Consider the following 7,196-nt stretch of genomic DNA (forward strand, 5'->3'; position numbering starts at 1 on the left):
GATTGGTTAGTTTGATTAGCAAGTGTCACCCATAAATTTTCCCTTGGTTGACTAAAGTGTGTTATTCCTACTGCTTCACTTGCTACAGCATTGAGCAGTATAACAAGAACAAACCTCATTTTTCTTTTTGCTTGCTTTGCTTCTCTTTTCCTTCCTTCTGCTTGCTTTGTTTTTCCTTTCTTCGCTGTCTTTTCCCTGGTTTGTTAGATTGTCTATTGTAAGGCTGAGTTAATTTTTGAATATACTGATCTAATTCTAAATCAGCATCCTTGCTCACAGGTATAGTATGAGGTAAGTTTGAAGGCAAATCAGCTTTACAGCGAGCTGCTATGATGCGTGAGGCTTTAGTAATTTCAAATATTCTAAGGTTTTCCTGTAACTTCCACCTAAGATATGCTATAATCACTTGTTCTGCACTCTCAAAGAGCTGTAATCCTGTCCGTCCTGGCAGGCCAGTACTTTGTTCAAGAGCTCTAACCCAGAAATAATTTCGAATCTACCTTCCAGAACAAGGGTTACACCATAAATAATCTACTGACCTCTGTGAATACCAATAAACCTGATTACAATCTACACAATGCAAAGCTACCCATGCATAGCATTTATCATTATCCCTTTTGCAAACATAACAAGGAAGTGAATATAAGTAAGGACCAGTATGAAATTGTGGTTCTTCAATCCAAAGCAACCAATTCAATGGTGGTGATCGCAAAGCCTCTTCTGCCTTTTTACTATATGAGGCTAACAGCTCAAGGTCTCTCTTTAACACAAGGTGTATCTTATTTCGTAATCGTAGTTCTTGTTTGTTATCCTCCTCAACAACTATATCTTCCCGAGGGTCCCACAACTGTAAAAGTGTTCTAATCATAGAAAATTAATTAGCAATCACTGATACCCTTATTCAAATGGGACCCTTCCCCTTTTGCCTTCTTTTTCTTATCTGTCTTTAATCTTGCTGCTCCTGATCTCACTGGTCCTGCCACTTGCAAACTCAATTTTTGCAATTTGTCAATGCAGCAATCTAATGCTCTATCAGGATCCCCTTTGAAGGGTCCTACAATTGAATGCTGTGTTAAAGGCACTAATTTCCTACACCTTATAGAAACTATACGTGATTTACTTTGAACCTTAATTCTATTTACAATACATTGTACTTCCCATCCATAATAAGCAAGAATTTTCTGTTCAGGAGACTCATAAAGATTTAAAGCTATATATGCATTTTGCCCTGTTTGTCTCCTTAATTCATCTTGCCAGCTTTTACCCCACGTGTGCTCATGTTCACAAGTATGACACCACAAATCCCACAATAGTGATTGTTCTATCCAAAAAGTTCTTTCACAACCCCCACAACGTAGAGCTATCCAGGCAGCACAATGTGGATTGTAACAGTCAAGGCAATGTAGTTTCGCTGGATTCGTTAAATGAAAAGTTGATAATGAGTCAATAAAACCAATCAGCTCCTGGGCTGTCCGATAGTGACGTGTCAGTGCTCTGTCCAACGCTTCCGAGTACCCCTTCAATTGTAACAGTAGTGGTTGTAGGACTAGAAGCAGTTTCTTCCCCAGTCGCTCCCTGTCCTCCTCCGTGAGGCAATCCACCAGAGGCTGCATCAAAAACAGGTTTAGTCCACTTAGCAGGCACCCACAAAGGCCCTGTAGGTGAGGAAACACAAAGATACCCCCGACCCCAATATAATACTTTTGCAGGTTTTTCCCATAGTCCTGTACTTGGGTTCTTATACTTAACCCAGACCTCTGTTTCCTTAGTATTTTCCTGACCTGACCTCGGATGATGTTTCATTGCAGGGGGGGTATCATCTTCCCCAAAAATGCATAAATGGTTAATCACATACAAAACCTTAGCCAAACATGCCTGTGGATCTGCCAAATCTTGATGTTTTTCAATATACTGCTTAAGGGTACCGTTTGCTCTTTCCACTATTGCCTGTCCAGTAGGAGAGTGTGGAATACCTGTCACATGCTTAACAGACCACTGATTCAAAAATTTCTGAACCCTAGCACTTACATAAGCTGGACCATTATCGGTTTTAATACTCTTTGGAACTCCCATAACAGCAAAACAACTTAACAGGTGTCTGATAACATGTGTAGCTTTCTCTCCTGCCTGAGCCGTAGCCCATATGTAATGGCTGTATGTATCTATGGTGATGTGCACATGCTTGACTTTACCAAATCTGGCTATGTGTGTAACATCCATTTGCCATTTCTCATTTATTTCTAAACCTCGAGGATTTACCCCGATGCCTAGACCTATCCCACCATTATGATAACTACATGTTGGACATGCTCTGACAATGGCCTTGGCTTCTGATAAACTCAGCTCAAAGTGTTTTGCTAAACCTCTTGCATTTTGATGATATCTACCATGTGCTTCTCTGGCCAATGTGTGCTTGTCAATAGGACAAGAATTATCAATGGGTAGGGTAACCAATTTATCTGCACGTTCATTCCCTTCTCCTAAACCTTCAGACCACTTATGGCTCCTAATATGAATCACAGAATATGCTGCATTTCTTTCTCGTAAAGCCTTCCTTAACTGTATCAGTAACTCATACAATCGTTTATTATTCACTTCCTTAATTGCTGCTTCCTCTATTCGTTTGACTACTCCTGCAACATACATAGAGTCTGTGACCACATTTAAAGGCTCCTGTAAGTTGGACACCGCCCATACTACTGCTAGCAATTCCAAAGTTTGTAAGCTATCTGCAGGGTCTGCTGTGAGGAGTTGATGCTTCCATTGTCCCTTTTCTTGCCAGGTAACAGCAGCACGCCTTGATTTCTTTCCTGCATCTGTAAAAGCTGTAATAGCTCCTTCTATGGGGCGTTCTTCTCTCAAAGGTCGAGTGATCCAGTTCCATTCTGTCATCCATTGCAAAACTCTAGGCACTAATTTACTAGTCTCTACTTTAGCAGGTGACATCAATAATGCTTCTTGTAAATTCTTTGAATTAATCAAGTACCAGTCCAAGGTTTCTTTTTCCATAGGCAATCTAATAGTAGCAGGTTCTCTACCATCCACTTCAAGAATTCTGAGACGCCCCTTTTTGATTAATGCAGCCAATTGTTCAATTTTTGAAGATATTGTTTTCTTATACTGTAGTGGTGGTGATAACCATTCCAACACCCGTATCTCCCCCGTTTTCTTTTGCAACTGAGAGAGAGCACCAAGCAAGTGGCAAGGGCTATTCCAGATAGTAAGGTCAATGGGGTGGTCGAGTTGTCGACGAGACACATACCCTTGCTGTACACAGTTACTAATTTGCTGCAAGGCAAGCTGATGCTCCTTTGTCAGGTGTACAGGAGTAGTAGGGTCCACGCCTCTTAACAAAGGCCGTAGGGCTTCTAGTAAATGATTTGGTATTCCCACAATAGGCTTCAGCCACTGTAAGTCTCCCTGCAACTTCTGTGCATCATGTAGAGTTTTAATGTCCAATTGTAATTCCAATTTTTGTGGTATTACTATTTGATCCATCAGAGTCCATCCCAAATATTTCCAGGGCTTTGTAGCCTGAATTTTCTCTGCAGCAATAACAAGCGAATATGCAAGGGCTTGTGGATAAACGTAGGTGTCCCTTTTGTATATTGTTCCTGTACCAATTCATGGGCATGCATAAGACTCTCCCCTTTTAGTGACCATTGCTTAACCATCACCGGTGTATCCGTTTTCCAGGTGAGTGGAATGGGGAAAGTCCAAGCAATGGCAATTACCCCAAAGGGTGCTGATTAGTTAACACCACTCCCAATTGTGTTAAAATGTCCCTTCCAATTAAACAAGAAACTGTAGGAGGCAGTTGAACAATTGAAAACACAGCAGATATTTGTTGATTCTCAATACACACAGACAAAGACAGCAATCTGCTTGCCAACGTAAATCCTTCCACTCCTGTGAGCATGTTTGATGGAGAAAATAGAGGCCAATGTTGTGGCCATGCTTCTGGAAAAATGATGCTGGTATCTGCTCCTGTATCCAATAATCCATAAAGGGTTATGCTTTGATGCCCATAAGTAATTTCAACCTTTTGCTTTGGTCTATTTTGTAAATCCACAGTTAAAAGTGTAACACCAGTAGAGCCAAAACCTTTTTCATCCCGTGTTTGTCCAGTAAATGATTGTATTCCTGATGTCATTTGTGACAGTGGTACCAATTGTGCAATGCATTGTCCCTTTGTAATTTTAATCGGAGGATAAAGGGTGTAAACCATGATTTGTATTTCCCCTGTAAAGTCTGCATTGATAACACCAGGCAAAACAAATAATCCCAATATAGTTGTAGAGGAACGTCCCAGCAATAATGCTCCACATGTTTGTCCATTTAATATAAGAGGGCCCTTTACTCCAGTGGGTATCCTCTCAGGCCGATTCGTCATTAGTGTGACGTCTACTGCTGCTGTTAAGTCCAAGCCGAGGCTCCCTGTTGTTGCGGGTTGCAGACAGGAGGTAGCAGCGATGTTACGGCAGCAGCTGGTGTCTCCGATGTCACGGTGGCAACTTGTGTCTGTCCCTCATTGCCGCATCGGTAACACTTGATGAATGGTCTCGAGCCTCCTTACGTGACTGCCAGTGAGCCGCTTCGGAGAGGAGCAAGAGCAGCTAACGCCTGATTTTGAGTAGACTATGCTTTCTTTTGTAACCCTAATCCTAATTCCTTTAAGGCTTCTGCTATAAATGCCTGTGAAGCTGTTGGCATTAATGCCATTCACTCTAATGCTTCCTCAATAGCCCAATTTGCCCCTAAAGCAGCTAACACTCTTTGGGTTGCTGGATTGCTATTTTGCAAGGCACACTACTTCAATAGCGCCCTGCAACACCAGCCCGATCTGTAGCAATAGCTGCTCTATCGATAAAATTCCCAAATGATTCTTCTCTACCTTGTTTAATGCCCATATAAGCCGGTAACCCTCCTGGCTCTTTAACCATGTCAATTGCAGCACTCACTAACCACATAGACTCCCTAAGTTTATCTTCTCCCGATATCATCTGTGCCTCTGTACGTAAAAACGCCTCTAAGCCCATCAGCTCCTTTACTGTTACTCCATGTAATGGGTCATGTGCATTAAACAACAACTGCTGATGCTGAGTGAATATCAACCAAACTATTCCTCTTAAATCATTAGGACATAAAACCTGAGTATTAAAAAGATAATCTAGCATTTGCTTAACAGGTTCACTTTTTACTCCAAACTGACTAACCGTAGAACGCAGCTGAGTTAACAGCTTCCAATCTAAGGGAGTATATTCTGCTATATTATGCGTAAGGTTCCCCTGTGCATCATAGTGTGGTGTGTATGTAACTGGGCATGCAAGACTAGAAGCTATTTCCACCGCCTCACCATCCCCCATTTGCATTACTTCTTTCGCCAAAGCAGCCCAAGCTTCCCTCCTCTGTTTAGCCATCTCCCCCCATGGATCACGGTGTGCCCCTGGGATGGGATCTGGCTCTTTAAGGGTGCTATGCTGCTGGCGCTTCGGTGCAGACACCGAGTTTTCGCACGGGGAAGGCAGTGAAGCAGAGGCTGGCTCGCGCGGGGGAAGCACCCCCCCCCCACTGGAGCTGAAAGTGAAACCGGAGCCGGCTCAAGCTGAGCCGGGCTGCGGGGGGCAATCAGCCCCCCCGCTGGAGCCGACAGTGAAACCGGAGCCGGCTCATTGAGGGGAAGCGGCGGAGGCAAAGCTGGCGGCGGAGGCGAAGCTGGCTTGCTCCCACCCCCACCGTCCGACCCGCCTGAAGCTGGTGGCGGAGGCAAAGCTGGTTTGCTCTTACCCCCACCATCCGACTCGCCCTCCCCCTCTGACAGGAAAGGTGCAGACGGTTCCACTGCGCCTATAGGAAAATCCTCCACACCACTTTCCTGGGGACCCTTAGGCATAAGTATCTTAGTTACAGAAGGTGCCAGGGGATCATCCTCACGACCATACCCTATATTCCTCTTATGAGCTTCTGTTGCCCTTTCTGCTGCCTTTCTCTCAGAGACCTGCTGCAGTAACGTGTTATACACCACCCGCCATGACTTCCCGAATTTCTTTGCTGACTTATCATCGTCTAGCACTGTATCCCACAATATTTCCCCAAACTTCTTCCACTCTGCTAGCTCATGAACTGTATGAGGATTAGAAAAGATACCCTTAGCATGGCCATAGGCTAATAACCCTGGTAACTCCTTTTTTAAATCTATCCCTTTTATCCCTCGCCACTCTAAATATGGGGCGAATAAATCATATGCCGCTTGCCTATTCATACCTATTAATCAGCGCGCGCTGTTGCAGCTCTCCAGGCTCCGGCGGACACGTATTGGCTTAAGTCACAGTTGTGAACCTTAAAGGGTGCTTCAAATTCCGGCACCGTCCCTGCTGCCGGGACCCAAACCCAACTTCCTTGACCGTGGCGTAATCCCTTTTTCTTTTAATCTGAGAAAAAGGGCAGAGATTCGGTTATGCCCGCATTCTCCACCATTTGTCGACGGAAGGAGACCCAGACATCCGTTTGATCATCACAGGCCCAATTTTATTGATCAGTACGGCCGGTTAAATACAGTTAATAATGAGCTTCATACATATTGCAAAAGTTGAGCTCAGGATTGGTCAGTTACATATCAGCGCCTACGCCTACTTCTGCATTCCTATGGTTCTACTTTTGATACTTTTCACATATTCTCAGGATATATTCAGGAATATCTCTACTCCCTCTCCTCATGTTGCAGCAAGGTCACTGCTGACCTTTCCTTTTAGCTTGCTGACTGCTGGCTTTTCTCTCTCAGTTTAACCAGCGGCATTATTTCAGCGTGGCCTTTCTCAGCTAACCAATTATTAATAAATCTCTCCACAAGTATTTATGTCTCCAGCTGCTTGCACCAATGACAGGGAACGTCCTCTAACAGAGCTGGGGCACAAAGTTACCTTCCACAGGTCATCTGACGGGGCCTTGTGCTTCCTGTGCTGCCTGTCTTTCTCCTCACCTTCCACTTGGAATTTTTACAGCATTTCTCTTTCTTTCCCCTTGATCAGCGCTAAAATGCACGTTTCTCTCCCAAGTTTGACTTTCTTCAGTGATCCTGTCAAGCCTTTTCCCAGAAGCTTTTATTGTGGAATTGAGTGTTAATTTCAGCAATTTTGGTGATTTTATGTGAGATTTATGCAAGTCTCCTGTTCATCAGGGCACCATTTAGGAAGGTA

This window comes from Ammospiza caudacuta, chromosome Z (assembly GCF_027887145.1).
Source record: "Ammospiza caudacuta isolate bAmmCau1 chromosome Z, bAmmCau1.pri, whole genome shotgun sequence".
Taxonomy (NCBI): domain Eukaryota; kingdom Metazoa; phylum Chordata; class Aves; order Passeriformes; family Passerellidae; genus Ammospiza; species Ammospiza caudacuta.